The sequence below is a fragment of the Ranitomeya imitator genome, chromosome 2 (genome assembly GCF_032444005.1).
Source record: "Ranitomeya imitator isolate aRanImi1 chromosome 2, aRanImi1.pri, whole genome shotgun sequence".
Lineage (NCBI taxonomy): Eukaryota > Metazoa > Chordata > Amphibia > Anura > Dendrobatidae > Ranitomeya > Ranitomeya imitator.
Window position 1 is genome coordinate 417,210,702 of NC_091283.1, and position 18,303 is coordinate 417,229,004.

Sequence of the window (18,303 nt, forward strand, 5' to 3'; positions counted from 1 at the left end):
CGTCCCCATCCTGGTATGTGCTGCACCCATCCTGCGTCCCCATCCTGGTATGTGCTGCAATCATCCTGCGTCCCCATCCTGGTATGTGCTGCAATCATCCTGCGTCCCCATCCTGGTATGTGCTGCAATCATCCTGCGTCCCCATCCTGGTATGTGCTGCAACCATCCTGCGTCCCCATCCTGCGTCCCCATCCAGGTATTTGCTGCAACCATCCTGCGTCCCCATCCTGGTATGTGCTGCACCCATCCTGCGTCCCCATCCTGGTATGTGCTGCACCCATCCTGCGTCCCCATCCTGGTATGTGCTGCACCCATCCTGCGTCCCCATCCTGGTATGTGCTGCAATCATCCTGCGTCCCCATTCTGCGTCCCCCATCCTGGTATGTGCTGCAATCATCCTGCGTCCCCATCCTGGTATGTGCTGCAATCATCCTGCGTCCCCATCCTGGTATGTGCTGCAATCATCCTGCGTCCCCATCCTGGTATGTGCTGCAATCATCCTGCGTCCCCATCCTGGTATGTGCTGCAATCATCCTGCGTCCCCATCCTGCGTCCCCATCCTGGTATGTGCTGCAATCATCCTGCGTCCCCATCCTGGTATGTGCTGCAATCATCCTGCGTCCCCATCCTGCGTCCCCCATCCTGGTATGTGCTGCAATCATCCTGCGTCCCCATCCTGGTATGTGCTGCAATCATCCTGCGTCCCCATCCTGGTATGTGCTGCAATCATCCTGCGTCCCCATCCTGGTATGTGCTGCAATCATCCTGCGTCCCCATCCTGGTATGTGCTGCAATCATCCTGCGTCCCCATCCTGGTATGTGCTGTAACCATCCTGCGTCCCCATCCTGGTATGTGCTGCAACCATCCGGGGGCCTGAGCAGGCGGGGACACCGGCACGCTGTGGGGGTCAGGTGCCGGTATCGCCGCCAGCTCAGGCCCCCCAGCACTTCCTATACTCACCTGTCTGTCCCGTTCCAGCGCTGCGCGCCGCCATCTTCCCGGTCTCCTGGCTGTGACTGTTCAGTCAGAGGGCGGCGCCGGCGCGCATTAAGCGCGTCATCGCGCCCTCTGAACTGAAGGTCACAGACCGAAGACCGGGAAGATGGCGGCGCTCAGCGGTGGAACGGAAGACAGGTGAATATGGCCGATACTCACCCTCCTGGCGGTCCTTGCTGCTCTGTTGGAGATCGCGGTGTGCGTTCAGTGTGAACGCATACCGCGATCTCCCGGGAGCGTCACTCTGTGAGACCCAGACTGCGCCGGCGCTTGCGCCTGCGCAGTCTATAATGGCTTCGGACAGAGTGACGCTCCCAGCGTTATATTATAGATATATATAGATATAAAAGAACACAGCAGCACATGTACATGAATCTAGGCCATGTGAAAACATGAATTGGCCAATTTATGCGCTAAGAATCTTCATTTTATCTATAACTGTAAGTTTTATGAAAAAAAAATTTTTGAAAATTTTTTTATGAAAAAATAATTTTGAGAAGTATGATTCATATCGAACATTTGTCTGTGTTTTCACATGGCCTAGATTCATGTACATGTGCTGCTGTGTTCTTTTATATCTACATGATACAGCTTGCAGCTTGCATGTGTTCACATTGGGAGTGCTGGTTGGCTTTTTTCTCTCTCTCTCTCTCTCTCTCTCTCTCTCTCTATATATATATGTACAACTATAATACACAAAATAGAACACCACACACATATTCTCCGCGCACACATTCTTCCTCTTTCCTTTTTGGCACGTAAATCCGCAGCTAATCCGCAGAACTTTTTTCACCTGCGGTTTAGTGGCGGATTTGACTGACTCAATGTAAGTCAATGGGTGCAGAAACGCTGCAGATCTGCAAAAAGAATTGACATGCTGTGGAAAATAAAATGCTGAGAATCAGTGCGGAATTTTCCGCAGCATGTGCACAACAATTCTGGATTCCCATTAACATTGCCTGAGCACTCATTGCAGATTTGGTGCAAATCCGCACGTAACATATCCTAGCCTTAGGGTATGTGCGCACTTTGCAGATTTGCTGTTGTAAAAATCTGCTCAAATTCTTTCTCTCTTGTCAGAAAACGCATGTGAAAATCCATGCGGATTTGATGTGTTTTTTCATGTGGATTTGATGCGGATTTTCATGCGGATTTTTCATTCGGATTTGTATGCGTTTTTGTAAGCTAAATAAAGATATTTAACAAAAAAAAGAATTATGATGTCATTTCTTTGTCCAACCTCGTCTTTTACATTCTCCATTGAAGACCATAATATCATTACATACCATGTCCAAATATAACGTTTACACACACAAAACAAATATAAGTGAATATAATCTTAATATATTCTTACCTTTTAATGTCTTCACATCCTGTTCCGTCCAGATGTGTCCGGATCTCAGAATTCCAAGCTGCGGAAGTTCACCAACCACCATATTGGGACACCCAAGTGATGGGTGTCTCAATATGGAAACTGCTGATGGTACCAGCCTCTTGCGCAGTACCACCAGTGGAAAACTGTCGCACCACACACACTCTGTATAAGCCGTACGCACCACACACACAAACACACTGTATATGCCATACGCACCACACACACACATTGTTTAAGCCTTACGGACCACACACATTGTATACGCTGTGCGCAGCCTCTTGCACGGTAACATTAGCGGAACACCGTCGCGAACACGCTGCCACGATCAGCCAAATGATTCACTGACCGCTGCCATCTTTGTACAGGAGGAGCGCATGTGCAGTTTTAATGTGACCGCCGCTGTCTGTCTGCACAAAGATGGCGGCGGTCTGATTTACTGCACCTGCACGAATTCCCTGGGTGAGCACATGGGGGAGACATTCTCAATGCTGCAACGCCTGCCCCCATCATAACATTACCACCCTCCCGATGCGATAGCAATGGGCCTCCATCTAGCACAGGGGTCTCAAACTGCATTCCTAGAGTGCTGCAAGCCATACGTGTTTTCAAGATTTCCTTAGCATTGCACAAGGTGCTGTCATCATTATGTGTGTAGGTGAAAATTTAATCAACTGTGCAGTACAAGGAAATCCTGAAAACATGACCCATTTGCAGCCCTTGAGGAATGTAGTTTGAGACCTCTGATCTAGTATATATATATATATATATATATTACCAAGCTCGAGGTTAAGTAATGAGCAGGTGTCAGCCAGATACTCTCATTATTAAAATGGTAAATAAAGAGTTAAATAAAAGACACACACACACACACACACAAACGAAATCTGCATGAAATGCAATATCTGTTTGATTTTCTAAAACTTTATAGAAAATTATTGCGTGGGCCTCCGCGTAATATTCTTAACCAGCAGAGGGAAAGCTGACGGCTGAGGACTGATGTTAATATTCTGGGAAGGAGCCAATAGCTATAAAGGTTCCTAGGCTATTAATATCAGCTCACAGATGTTTGCTTAGCCTTTGCTGGCTAGTTTACAGGGGACCCCCCCAAAAAAAATGACATGGGGTCCCCATATAAAATCGAACCAGCAAAGGCTTGGCAGACAGCTGCGGGCTGATATTAATAGCCTGGGAAGGGGCCATGGATATTGGCACCCCCAGGCTAAAAACATCAGCTCTTAGCCACCCCACAAATGGTGCATCTTATAGATGCGCCAATTCTGGCACTTAGCCTTACTCTTCCCACTTGCCCTGTAGCAGTGGCAATTAAGGTTTATATTTGTGGTGTTGATGTCACCTTTGTATTGTCAGGTGACATCAAGCCCATGGCTTAGTAATGGAGAAGTGTCTATAAGACACCTATTCATTACTAATCATTTAGTTATATGGTAAATAAAGACACAGCCAGAATAAAGTCCTTTATTAATCTTAATTAACCATACTTACTGCATCGCCTAATCCCCGACTCCCTCGATCTCTTGTAACAAAAAAGAAAAACCAACATAAATACTCCCTGTCCAATGTAGTCCATTTATTAACGAGTGTCCCACCACAATCTCCCATGTAGAACAGTCACATCAAGAGATGTGACTGCTCTACACGACCTCCGGTGATACACTGACATGAGCTAATCGCTCCTGCAGTGCATCAATGAGAGTTCACCGGAGTTATTGCTCTCCCTTTACAGCACCGCTGTGTGAGAATTTTCTCACGCAGCAATGCCGCAAGTGACAGCATGAACTCCAGTGAACTCTCTCATGGCGGCGCAGTGATACACTGCAGGGGGCGATCACCACCTGTTAGTGTATCGTCAGAGGTCGGGTAGAGTGGTCACATCTCCCGATGTGACTGTTCTACATGTGAGATCGTTGTGGGACACTCGGCAAGTGATAGTGTTGGCCCCCTTAAAAATAGTCTGGGTGAAATAGTATTTACACAAGAAAATCCCACGGCAGACAATATGATCATTGATAACAAAAATTCCCCATTAAATGTCACCTGCTTAAACCAGCAGGAAGTAAGGCAGCGTCTAAAAATCACTAAAATTGACAAATCTCCGGGCCCAGATAGGATACACCCCCGAGTACTGCAGGAATTAGGTACAGTCATTGATAAACCATTATTTTTAACCTTTAATGACTCCATAATAAAAGGGTCTGTACCACAGGACTGGTGTATAGCAAATGTTGTGCCAATATTCAAAAAGGGGACAAAAACTGAACTTGGAAATTATAGGAGGGTATTCTAAGGGATGCTATGCTTGAGTATCTGTAGAGGAATAACCTCATGACCCAATATCAACATGGGTTTACTAGGGACAGTTCCTGTCAGACTAATCTGATTAATTTCTATGATGAGGTAAGTTCCGGACTGGACCAAGGGAACCCAGTGGACGTCATGTATATGGACTTTTCAAAAGCTTTTGATACGGTGCCACACAAAAGGTTGATACATAAAATGAGAACAATGGGGATAGAGGAAAACATGTGTAAGTGGGTTAAGAGCTGGCTCAGGGATAGGAAACAAAGGGTGGTTATTAATGGAGCACAGTCTGACTAGGTCACGGTCAGCAGTGGGGTACCACAAGGGTCAGTATTGGGCCCTCTTATTTTTAACATATTTATTAATGACCTTGTAGGGGGGATACAGAGCAGAATTTCAATATTTGCAGATGACACTAAACTCTGCAGGGTAATCAATACAGAGGAGAACAATTTTATATTACATGATGAATTATGTAAACTAGAAGCTTGGGCTGATAAATGGCACATGAGCTTTAATGGGAAAAATGTAAGGTCATGCACTTGGGTAGAAGTAATAAGATATATAACTATGTGCTTAATTCTAAAACTCTGGGCAAAACCGTCAATGAAAAAGACCTGGGTGTATGGGTGGATGACAAACTCACATTTAGTGGCCAGTGTCAGGCAGCTGCTACAAAGGCAAATAAAATAATGGGATGCATTAAAAGAGGCATAGAGGCTCATGAGGAGAACATAATTTTACCTCTGTACAAGTCACTAGTTTGAGCACACTTAGAATACTGTGTACTGTTCTGGTCTCCGGTGTATAAGAAATACATAGCTGAACTAGAGCGGGTGCAGAGAAGAGCGACCAAGGTTATTAGAGGACTGGGGGGTCTGCAATACCAAGATAGGTTATTACACTTGGGGCTATTTAGTTTGGAAAAACGAAGGCTATGAGGTGATCTTATTTTAATGTATAAATATATGAGGGGACAGTACAAAGACCTTTCTGATGATCTTTTTAATTATAGACCTGAGACAAGGACTACTGGGCATCTTCTATGTCTGGAGGAAAGAAGATTTAAGCATAACAATAGGCGTGGGTTCTTTACTGTAAGAGCAGTGAGACTATAGCTAGAACTCTCTGCCGTGTGATGTTGTAATGAGTGATTCTGTCAATATTCCGGGTTTTCCAAGTCACCTTGTGAATGATCTTGCCCTTTCTTTAGATGGAGTTTGCTATTTTTGTCTGCCCTAATTCCAGTTTGTTTGTTTAAAACCCATCTCAGGTGTCAGCTTCCTTGCTGGAGTATTCTGCTTCCATTCCCCTTCAGCTCAGCTGCTTGTTCTACTGTGCTTCTACCTGTGGCTCTGGACATTCTCTGCATATGCAAGCTACACTCTCTAAGTTATCTTTAGTCTGTTGACTTTGGAACTTAACCCTTGGTTCACTCCTCCTGGTAAGAACTCTGTTTCTGAACTGTGTTTTTGAACTATGTTGCTGGACTGTGTTTTGCTATTTAATCCTTCATTTACTCCCCCCCCCCCCCCCGGTGGGAGCTGCTGGAATCTACACCAGTATAATACTTTAATGTGAACTTGTTTCTGGACTTACCCGTGTTTATGCCACAACTGAGATCAACTTGAGAACTAGTTTCTAGACTTACCTGTGTTCATGCCACACCTGGATTTAACCTGTGGACTTGTTCTGGACTTCCCTGAGTTCACTACATACCTAGATTTGACTCTTTCTGCACCGACAGTGTTTTGGATCTGCACCACGTCAGCTTTCACACTCACCTTTTGATCACCTTGCCGAGGACTCTGCCTTAAGAACTCTGCCGATTTGCTGTACATGTTCCAAGGACTTGTTTCATTGCAGGTCACTGCGGGTAATCAGTATATTGTTTTGGGTGTTATTGCTGTGATACAAATACACTATTTGCACTAAAGAAACCAGTCTCTGTCTGGTCATTGCCCCACGCTACCAGAATTCTCGAGTTCCTACAATAGTATTACAGATTCATTACTTAAATTTAAGAGGGGACTGGATGCCTTTCTTGAAAAATATAATGTTACAGGTTATATATACTAGATTCTTTGATAGGGTGTTGATCCAGGGAACTAGTCTGATTGCCGTATGTGGAGTTGGGAAGGAATTTTTTTCCCCAATGTGGAACTTACTCTTTGCCACATGGGTTTTGCCTTCCTCTGGATCAACATGTTAGGCCATGTTAGGTTAGGCTATGGGTTGAACTAGATGGACATAAAGTCATCCTTCAACCTTAATAACTATGTTACTATGATAGCGGTCTCTTGAACAAACAAATTTCCAAACTGCATCATGCAGGCTCGGACTGGCCTGGCAGGGTGCCGGGGAAATCCCCGGTGAACCCTTGCAGAATAGCAGGAGAGGGGAGGAAGGAAAAAAAAAAAGGAAAAGAAAGAGGTTGCGGGCCCTTTAAATGCACGAGCATGCAGCTGGACAGCCGCGATGCACAGAACAGTGGAGAGCTGGGCCACATAGCAGGAGGGAGCCGGGGTCGCATGCCTGGCAGCATCACAGCTAGCAGACATGACCGCAGCCGTGTCTGCTAAGACTGACATCACTCTGCTCGCCCTGCACTTCTGCTTCCAGATATAGAATAAGTACTTCAATAAACCCTGTGCCGGACTGGAGACAAGCCAAGTTGGATACTAAAACCTCTAATGTTTGCATATGTTTATATGAATTGTATGTATATGCCTGCATGTGTATGTATGTATGGATTATGTGTGTATGTATATGCCTGTATGTATTTTTTGTATGGTATATGTATACTGTATGTGTGTACATGGGCGGACCACCACTGATTCAGTCAGTGCAGCTGCATCGGGGTACCCTGAGGTGGAGTGGGGCCCTTGCAGACAGGGGCCTGGCTTTCTGCACCTTTAGTAGATCGGTGACGACCGCCATCCCACTATTGCAGACACTGCAGGGGCACTGCAGGATGTGTGTCTGCTGATCTGTGCACCTGTCTTCCGGAGAGGAGAGATGAGGATAGCACTAGAGCCCAGGGGGCCGGGGCAGGAGGTATGTGAGGGAGCTTCATCAGATTCCTGCTGTGTTTGCTTGAGCAGAGGCTCTATCTGAGGCACTGAGACATTTATTGCATCATCACCTTACATAGAGATCGGGTCACTCTCTCAGTGGGGTCATCGGCTCCAGCATCACCCCATCTGGATGTAAGCTCAAGCTGCAGCAATAACTCAGTGATCCTCAGATAGAAACTGCACTGTCTGACCCTGAGCCCGGCTCCAGGACGTCCTGCATTATATATCAGATATATGTTATAATGTGAGGTCCTGCAGCCTGGTCAGTGCTCACTCAGTGCATATAACACTCTACGTATATGTGCACATAGTAAAGTGCATAACACCACACAGTGCACAAATTAGTATACGGCTGGTATATAATTGACCTGGGCAAAGTGTGTAAATCGGACTGGGCTATCCTCAGATAGCCAAACGCCCAAAAACACTGGTCCACAGGCTGCACCATACGGCTGACCTGCATCCAGATTTCGCCGCAATCTGCATCTTCAGGATGCAAATAGTGGTGAGTATAAGGCCTCTTTCACACATCCGTCTTTTTGAAGATGTTGCAATGCGTCGTTCTGTGCAAAAAAACGCATCCTGCAAAATTGCCCGCAGGATGCATTTTTTGCACATAGACTCGTATTACCGACGCATTGCGACATATGGACACACGTTCCATAAGTCGTGCACTGGATGCGTAATTGGCGGACCGTCATCACAAAAAATGTTGAATGTAACTTTTTTTGTGCCAGGGGTCCGCCATTTTCGACCATGCATGCACGGCCAAAACTCCGTCCCCTCCTCCCCAGACTGCAGAATGAGCAGCGGATGCATCGTCCATGCACTCAGGCAATCTGTGAGTACAAAGGTGCACCTGACAACAGATGCATGGACCAGTAAGCATGGCCAGGGACGTTACGTGTCCATCACGGCACACTGGGTTAATGTGGTGGATGCAGGGTCCACAGGGGACAGCAATATTGGGACAGTTCTGCCTAGCCCACGGTCTAGGAAACAGTTGGCTGTAGGCGTTCGCCCCCCCCCTCCTCCTCCTGCTCCTGCAGAAGCGAGAGCTCATCCACAGACCGCTGTCACACGAGCACTCCATCCGCAGCTGCCACTGTTGCACACGAGGTGTCCCATTATGGGACAGCTAGTGGCAAGCGTCAGCAGGCTGTATTGGCAATGAAGTGTTTAGGCGACAACAGACACACCGCGGAAGTTCTGTCCGAGTTCTTGCAGAAAGAAACTCAGTCATGGCTGGGCACTGTACATCTTGAGGCAGGCAAGGTAGTGAGTGATAACGGAAGGAATGTTATGGCTGCCATAGCCCTTTCACAACTGAAACACATTCCTTGCCTGGCTCACACCTTAAACCTGGTGGTGCAGTGCTTCCTGAAATGTTATCCGGTGTTACCCGACCTGCTCCTCCAAGTGCGCAGACTTTGCTCGCATATCCGCTGTTCGCCCGTGCACTCCAGCCGTATGCAGAACCATCAGCGGTCTTTGAACCTTCCCCAGCATCGCCTAATCATCGACGTTGCAACAAGGTGTTACTCCACACTGCACATGCTTCAGAGACTGTGCGAACAGAGGCGTGCTGTTATGTATTTGTGGGAGGATACACATACACGGGCAGGCAGTTGGATGGTAGACATGGAGTTGTCAGGTGTGCAGTGGTTGAAGGTACAAGACCTGTGTCAAGTCCTTCAGTGTTTTGAGGAATGCACACGGCTGGTTAGTGCAGACAACATCATAATAAGCATGAGCATCCCCCTAATGCGTCTGCTAATGCAAAGTTTGACGCACATAAAGGAGCAGGCGTCTGCAGCCGAGGAAGAGGGAAGCCTTGATGACAGTCAGCCATTGTCTGGTCAGGGCAGTCTACAGGACGAGGTAGCGGGCGAACAGGAGGAGGAGGACGAGGGGGATGATGGGGATGAGTATTTTTTGAATGAGGAAGCTTCTCCGGGGCCAATAGCAACTGGTGGCGTTGCAAGGCCGGGTTCAGGTTTTTTGAGGGAGACAAGTGACGTAGATTTGCCTGAAACTGCCCCTCAACCCAGCACAACCAGATTTCACAACTGTAACTTTGGCCCACATGGCGGATTATGCCTTATGTATCCTCAAAAGGGACCCACGCATTATTAAAATGATGACCGATGACGATTACTGGTTGGCCTGCCTCCTTGATCCTCGCTATAAAGGCAAATTGCAAAATATTATGCCACATGAGAACCTGGAACAAATATTGGCAACCAAACAATCAACTCTTGTTGACCGTTTGATTCAGACATTTCCAGCACACAGCGCCGGTGATGGTTCTCACACGAGCTGCAGGGAACAACAGGGCAGAGCTGTTAGAGGTGCACAAATCAGAAGTGGCGTTGGACAGAGGGGTTTTCTGACCAAATTGTGGAGTGATTTTGCTATGACCGCAGACAGGACAGGTACTGCAGCATCAATTCAAAGTGGCAAAAGACAACATTTGTCCAGTATGGTTACTATTTTTCATCCCTTATTGATGTTCTCCCTCAACTGTCATTCCCATTTGATTACTGGGCATCCAAATTAGACACCTGGCCAGAATTGGCAGAATATGCATTGCAGGAGCTTGCTTGCCCAGCAACTAGTGTGCTATCAGAAAGAGTATTCAGTGCTGCTGGTTCAATATTAACCGAAAAAAGGACTCGTCTGGCTACCCAAAATGTTGATGATCTAACCTTCATTAAAATGAACCACTACTGGATTTCGAATTATTTTGCCCCACCTTTCCCGGCTGACACCTAGCTTTCCAATGAAAAGGTCTTGCTTCTGGACTGCTCTGACTGAGTTTTCCAATCTCGTAATTTGCAGCAGCTGTTTGTCCAGCATACAACATGTTTACACCACCCTAAATGGCCAAACTCCCCCACGGGGCCGTGGTATCGCCACTTGGCACAAGCACCCGTGAGAGTGCCGTTTGTCTGAAGAGGTGGGTGTGCCCGCTTTTGGTCGATGGCACTGCCACTGGGTCCCTCATAGTACAATAAAGTGTCTCTGGCGGTGATGGCGTGCACCCAACGTCAGACACACCGTTGTAACATGAGGGGCCCTGGGCCTGTACCGCCGGCCACAAGAGAATTCCCCCCCACCAGCTCAAACAGTGCTCTACCACTTGCCAAATTATCTCTCACAGCTCCAACAATGTTTAGTCTATGCGCTGACATCCTTCAATGCCTGGCACTGACAATACCAATTTGTTGACATGTATGATGCTAGTTAAAATAGTCAGGGTCAGTGTCCGATATTGACACCAGTAAATACTTAGCGCCAAATTACTATGTCTGAAACTCAGCAGAGGAGCCCACCCCTCTACCTAAGTATGCCACCCTTTTGTTTTTTGGTTTTGTTGTTTTGCGAGACATTAACATCTATTTATTTTTTGGGAGTACTAACTGTGTCAGACACTCCTTCCAATCGTCCTCCGCTGAGCACACCAATGCTGCCTGTGTACCCCTGTCACATAATCGAAGGTGCTTTGAGCCTATTTTTTTTAATTTTAGGCCTACTAAGTGTGTCTGCGGTCCCTCCTACCATTTGTCCTCCGCTGAGCACACCAATGCCGACCGTGTACCCATGTAACTTTTTTTCAACCTGCAATGAGCCTACTTTGTGGTGTAAGGCCTACTAGCAGTGTCTGTCTGCGCCACTTAATACAGCTGTCCTCCTCTAAAAAAAAAAAAAGGCTGGTTTTCAGCCTGTCAGAATTATAAAACTGCATTGGGGCCACAAGTTTCGTTGTGGTCTACAAACTGAGTCTTCCGCTCCAAGATGTTCTCCTGATTGCCTTTACTGAGCTTCTATCTTCAGGCTCTTGTTAAATATTTTTTTAATCGAACAACTGCAGTGGGGCTACTAGTTTGGTTGGGGCCTACTATATTATGATCTGGTGGTTTAGGAGCAACATGGAACGAGCTCTGAAGGAAGTGGTATCTGTACTGACCGCAATCCCTAAGCTCAACACAACACTAGAAGTAGCCGTGGGATGCTCCTAACTCTCCCTAGGCATCTCGTCACAGCCTAAGAGCTAACTACCCCTAAATATAGAAGCAGGAAAACTATCTTGCCTCAGAGAAAATCCCCAAAGGATAGATTAGCCCCCCACAAATAATGACTGTGAGTGGAGAGGGAAAAGACATACACAGAATGAAACCAGGATGAGCACAGGAGGCCAGTCTAGCTAGACAGATAGGACAGGATGGAATACTGTGCGGTCAGTATAAAACACTACAAAAATCCACGCAGAGATTATAAAAATCTCCACACCTGACTAAAGGTGTGGAAGGTAAATCTGCTTCCCAGAGCTTCCAGCAACACAGAGATAATTCATACTGATAAGCTGGACAAACATAGAAAGCACAGAACGGATAAGTCCACAATCTGTGGACAGAAAAGAGCAAGCAAGAACTTGGCTTTGCTGAACTGGTCAGGATAACAGGGAAATCCAAAGAGTTGTGAATCCAACCAGGAACCATTTACAAGTGGCACTGGCTGAAGGAAAGAGCCAGGCATAAATAGCCAAGCAGAAAAGACAATCAGTAGAAGCAGCTGCTGACAGCTAAATCCAAGGAGCAGCCATACCACTTGAAACCACAAGAGGGAGCCCAAGAGCAGAACTCACAAAAGTGCCACTTACAACCACCGGAGGGAGCCCAAGAGCGGAATTCACAACACTACTAACAGTGTCTGCCGCTCCAAGGTGTTCTCCTGGTTGCCTTTCCTGAGCTTCAATCTTCAGGCTCTCGTTAAATAGTTTTTTAATTGAACAACTGCAGTGGGGCTACTAGTTTGGTTGGGGCCTACTAACGGTGTCTGCCGCTCCTTGCTGTTCTCCTAGTTTCCTGTCCTGAAATTCCATTTTCAGGCTCTCCTTAAGTAGTTGTTAATATTACACTGAATTTGGCCTACTAGTGTGGTTGGGGCCTACTAACGGTGTATGCCGCTCCATGCTGTTCTCATGGTTTCTTGTCCTGAAATTCCATTTTCAGGCTCTCGTTAAGTAGTTGTTGAAACAACACTGCATTAGGCCTACAAGTTGGGTCTGGGTTGTAGAGACGGTGTCTGCCGCTCCAAGATGTTCTCCAGGTTGCCTCTCCCTAGCTTCTATCTTGAAGCTCTCATTAAGTAGTTGTTGAAACAACACTGCATTAGCCCTACAAGTTGGGTCTGGGTTGTAGAGACGGTGTCTGCCGCTCCAAGTTGTTCTCCAGGTTGCCTCTCCCTAGCTTCTATCTTGAAGCTCTCGTTAAGTAGTTGTTGAAACAACACTGCATTAGGCCTACAAGTTGGGTCTGGGTTGTAGAGACGGTGTTTGCCGCTCCAAGATGTTCTCCAGGTTGCCTCTCCCTAGCTTCTATCTTGAAGCTCTCATTAAGTAGTTGTTGAAACAACACTGCATTAGGCCTACAAGTTGGGTCTGGGTTGTAGAGACGGTGTCTGCCGCTCCAAGATGTTCTCCAGGTTGCCTCTCCCTAGCTTCTATCTTGAAGCTCTCATTAAGTAGTTGTTGAAACAACACTGCATTAGGCCTACGAGTTGGGTCTGGGTTGTAGAGACGGTGTCTGCCGCTCCAAGATGTTCTCCAGGTTGCCTCTCCCTAGCTTCTATCTTGAAGCTCTTGTTAAGTAGTTGTTGAAACAACACTGCATTAGGCCTACAAGTTGGGTCTGGGTTCTACAAACGGTGTCTTCCGCTCCAAGGTGTTCTCCAGGTTGCCTTTCCCTAGCTTCTATCTTCAGGCTCTCTTTAAATTGTTTTTAATATAACACTGCATTTGGCCTACTTGTTTTGTTGGCCCTACTAACGGTGTCTGCCGCTCCTTCATGTTCTCCTACACTGAACAAACCAGTGCCGCCTGTTTACTTCTGTTACAAATTTTGAACTGCATTTAGCCTACTTACTGATTTGGGCCTACTCACTGTGTCAGCCTCTCATTACAGTTGTACTACACTGAACAAAGCAATGCCCCCTGGTTAGTCCTGTTACCAATTTTGAACTGCATTTAGCCCACTTTATTCTTTGGGCCTATATCTGTGTTTCCTCCTCATCCTGCCCATTGCCCAGCCAGTGATAGATGAGTCTGCTGGTACATTGACCCATAACGCAACATTCCCCGTGCACGCTACACAGCAAGATTGTGACCCTGCTGAAAGTCAGGTTACCCTTCCCGCATACCATAACACCAAACAAAGAGGAAGGTGCAGATGAAAGTGCAGGTTCCTTCATCAGGTGTGGGGGGGGGAACTCGTTGGCGACGTCACTGGCACAGGGCCCCTCATAGTACGCAAAAGTGTCGCTGCCGGTGGGAGGCACCCCCGCCGTGCAAACACACCGCCGTACTTTGAGGGGCCCTGTGCCAGTGCCAATGCCAACGAGTGGGCCCCCCCTGCTTGCTCAGGATCACAGCACTTGCAAAGTTGAAATACTTACCTCTCCCTGCTCCACTGCCGTGACATGGTCCAGATTTCCTGGGCCCACTAAATACTTGAACCAGTCCTACCCCCCACAACTTTAGCCAAATGACACTCAATTTCCAATGCCTTACTATTATTATAAGGTAAATTAAGATTGACAAGCTTCAGTAACAAGAATGTATGTTTTTGCCATTAAAATGGGCACTGTACATGTTTTCCTGGCCTCCACTCACTGCCGACTATGCTCCCCCATTGACTTGCATTGGGTTTCGTGTTTCGTCCGATCCCCGACTTTTCGCGATAATCGGCCGATTTCACTCGACTCGACTTTTGAGATAGTCGGGTTTCGCGAAACCTGACTCGACCCTAAAAAACTAAAAGTCGCTCAACCCTACTGCTGACAGCAACTCCCAGTATCTCGATAGTTAAGGACATACTGGGAGTTGTAGGTTCCTTTGAAACAAAGGTATCTGGGGCTGATCTGACATGAAAATTGATGTACCACGTACTGATGGAAGTTCAGATGCTGTATTCATGGACTTGCGTGTTTGCAAGTGTTTGTGCATGTCTGCGTGTTTGTGACTGTTTCTGCGTGTCTGTGTATGTGGAATTATATGTATTTTTCTAAGTTACGTGTATGTAACAGTGCATTGTGGTGTATAAAAACATTTGTATGTTTGGGCACATTTACTAAATCTACTAGGGTTCTTTCACATGTGTCAGGGAATTCCATTTGTCTTTCCATGATTAGGGACTGACAAGTGAAATTTGCTAACCTTGTCATAACTGTCACTTTAAGGATGTTATTGTATGGAGCAGGTTCCGGAGCTCAGCCTGCTCCATACCAGGCAGATGTCAGCTGTGATACATAGCCAGCATCTGCCATAACAGCAGTGATCAGAGCTCGGCTTGATTGCTTCTGTTTTAAGTATTTAAATGCCCTTGTCAATCACTGACAGCGACATTTAGATGGCTGATGCATGCACTTACCAGCTCCCATCAGCCCACTGTGACGCAGTTACAGGTTGCTGATGGGTGTCATATGTTGCTGCCATGTTAGTCGTTCAATGAAGCTCAGCCTGAGGTTGGGCTCCCTGGGCGATGTCACAATCACAGTGCCGAGAAGTTATTACAGCACGCTCACTTTGTAGTTAGCGGTGAAGCGACTGGCGGAAGGGAGAATAAAGCTTAAAGGGAACCTGTCACCTCATTTTTGAGCTATGAGCTGCAGCCACTGCCTTTCAGGGCTTATCTACAGCATTCTATAATGCTGTAGATAAGCCCCTGATCCGACCTGAAAGAGAAGAAAAACAAGTTATATTATACTCCCCCATCGGCGGTCCGGTCTAATGGGCGATGCAGGTCTGAGTCCGGTGCCTCCCATCTTCATGCAATGTCGTCATCTTCCTTCTTGTCGTGGCTCCTGCGCAGGCGTAATTCTCTGCCTTGTTGCGGGCAGAGCACAGTACTGCCTCTCTGACCTTTCCCGGCCCCTGCGCACTGCAGTGCTGTGCTCTGCCCTCAACATGACAGAGAATTACGCCTGCGCAGGAGCCACGACAAGAAGTGAGGAAGATGATGACATCGCATGAAGATGGAAGGTGCCGGACTTGGACCTGCAACGCCATTGGACTGGACCGCCCCCGGGGGAGTATAATATAACTTGTTTTTCTTCTCTTTCAGGTTTAACATTGTTTAACATTCTTGTCATTATATTATCTAAAAACAAGGTTTCTAGTAGCATTAGAGTGGGCTCCTTAAGTTAATTCCCCTGGTGGGCCCTAGGTACCCCTGTCCGACCTTGGCATCATGTGAGTGCCATGAGAGTTGGAAGAATACGAAATGAAGAATCCATTCAAAAGCCTAGAGGTGGACATCCAGACAAAATATCGAACTCAACTTGTCAGCTCATCCCAAGGTCTATCAGTTCTAGTGTGACAAACACGGCAGAGGTGGCTCGTATGCTTCGTAATAGTGAGATCAGATGTCCACTCAGGCACTGTGCGACACATTACACAAGTTGGTGGCCCAAAAAAAGGTGAAGAAGCCTCAACATTAATATTGTCGTAAGAAACATTCGTACGAGTTTTCAAAAAAGGTTCAAATTGTGGACAGTGGAATATTGGGAACAGGTGATTTGGAGCGGTGAGACAAAAGTCAATAGACTAGGCACTGATGGGTGCTAATGTGTATGGAAGAAACAAGGGAAAATGGGGCTAATGGATCAAGAAATTGAAGGAACTCAGTTTGTTGGAGGAAGCCTGATGATATGAGATTGTCTCAAAGGAAAAGGTGTTGACCAGGATCGATGGTGGTCTCAATGCTGTGCTATATGAGTATCCTATAAGATGAGTTACTTTGTACACTCGAGTACTATGGGTATGAAAAGGACGTCATAGTTTTCCAGCAGGACAACAACCTGAAGCATATGTCAAGCTTGGAGAAGAAATGGTTCAGTGACAATGAAGTAGAAGTGCTGAATTGGCCCCCATAGTTCACAGACCTCAACCCAATCATAGACTTGTGGGTAGACTTGTGGGTAGAATTGAAGAAAAAACTATATACATACCCAAGTGAGTATGCACCAACTTTGGGAACCTGTAGAAAAGACCTTGAATCAGAATTTGGTCAATACATGCTTGAATCTGATCAAGAACATGCCCAGAAGGATTCAGGCAGTGTTGAAAGCCAAAGGTGGATTTACAAAATAATAAAAATTAAAATTTAGATTTTTAGGAGCAAAACAGTAACAGTACAGTGGCATGACAATAATTTGCATAACTAATCATATGCTAAGTAGTTGCAAGTCAAATTTATGAATTAGATATCCAAGATGATTGTATATAAAATTATGGTAGTCTCACGTTCGAAGCAGTAGTGGATGGTGAGATATGGAACCTGAAAGTCAAAAGTTCAAAACATTTCTTCCCTTTTAGTCATCAGTGTATATGAATACTAACACACATACAACAACGCACACATACATAAAAACACATACATACAAAATTCACATACATATAAAAACATACACTTATGCACACAAACAGAAATACTATTGTTTACTTTGACACAGCGGAGAGGAACTACAAGCCCATTCAGCTGCCGTCTCTCGACATTCACTTCCTAAAGGTCACAATCTCTGAGCCCTTAGAAACACAAGTTTCAAGTTTACCCAGTACCCATCTGATATCCAGCATCACAAATACTGCCCTAGTGTTCGATCCATCAAAAATGGAAAAAAGTCCTATAAGAGTCCGTAGGGTCACCATCACCCACCTATCATTCTTACCTCTTATAATAGGAAGTCCACCGTGGCGATATATTATTAACTATCTGTTCCTTGCGGGAAAGAAGTAGTCCTACTATAGTGAACAGACATAGTGCCAGGAGAATCTTCATTAAGAACTTCAATCGTAGGTTCACGTAGGGGATCATCTTTAGATTTTATTTTTTATTCTTCGAGCTCTTACCGATGTTGATTCAGTTTTTGGCATGTGAGTGCCTTTTCAATGAGATTGCTAGTACATGGGTGAGGGCACTGGTATGAGCTCAGGACTGGTAGTGCTGTAGTGTTTCCCTTCTTCAGCTCCGCGCTCAGTGGTGTATGACAGGTCCAAACATGCGTGTGCATACAGTGTGTGCATGTGTGTAGTCTGACGATGTGAGTCTCTGCAGAGCATTCCCGGACAGTACAGAGGTCAGACACTTATGCTGAAGGCGGGTTCACTACAGCACTGTGTTTTAGGACAGGGTTAAATATCTTTTGAAATATGCAATGATTAACTCATTAGTCGCTGCCACTGCGAGAGTCCGACACTCTAAAGGAGAACAAGCCGTTTATAGACTGTAAGCTATTGGCTAATATCAGATTATTGCTCATTACCCTGCAGCAATTTTTTTTACTTTTAAATTAACTTTATTCTATGGGTTGTTAAAGTTACGCCATTTCGTAATAATTACACACTCGTGGCTTTTGCTAGGTTCCCAGCTGCCATAGGAAAGTGTTGTCTATGAACTACAGTTGGTACAGAAAGTATTCAGACCCCTTTACATTTTTCACTTTGTTTCATTGCAGCCATATGGTGAATTCAAAAT

At 46.0% G+C, this 18,303-nt stretch overlaps 1 long non-coding RNA gene across 1 annotated transcript in view; it reads right to left on the reverse strand.

Annotated features, from left to right (window-relative positions):
- Positions 1 to 17,883, reverse strand: part of LOC138664250 (uncharacterized) — a 148,457-nt gene extending 130,574 nt beyond the window's left edge. The window contains exon 1 of the long non-coding RNA XR_011318313.1: positions 17,498 to 17,883. This is a non-coding gene — a long non-coding RNA (uncharacterized lncRNA). The remainder of the gene's footprint in view (positions 1 to 17,497) is intronic.
- Between the last annotated feature and the right edge of the window lie 420 nt (positions 17,884 to 18,303).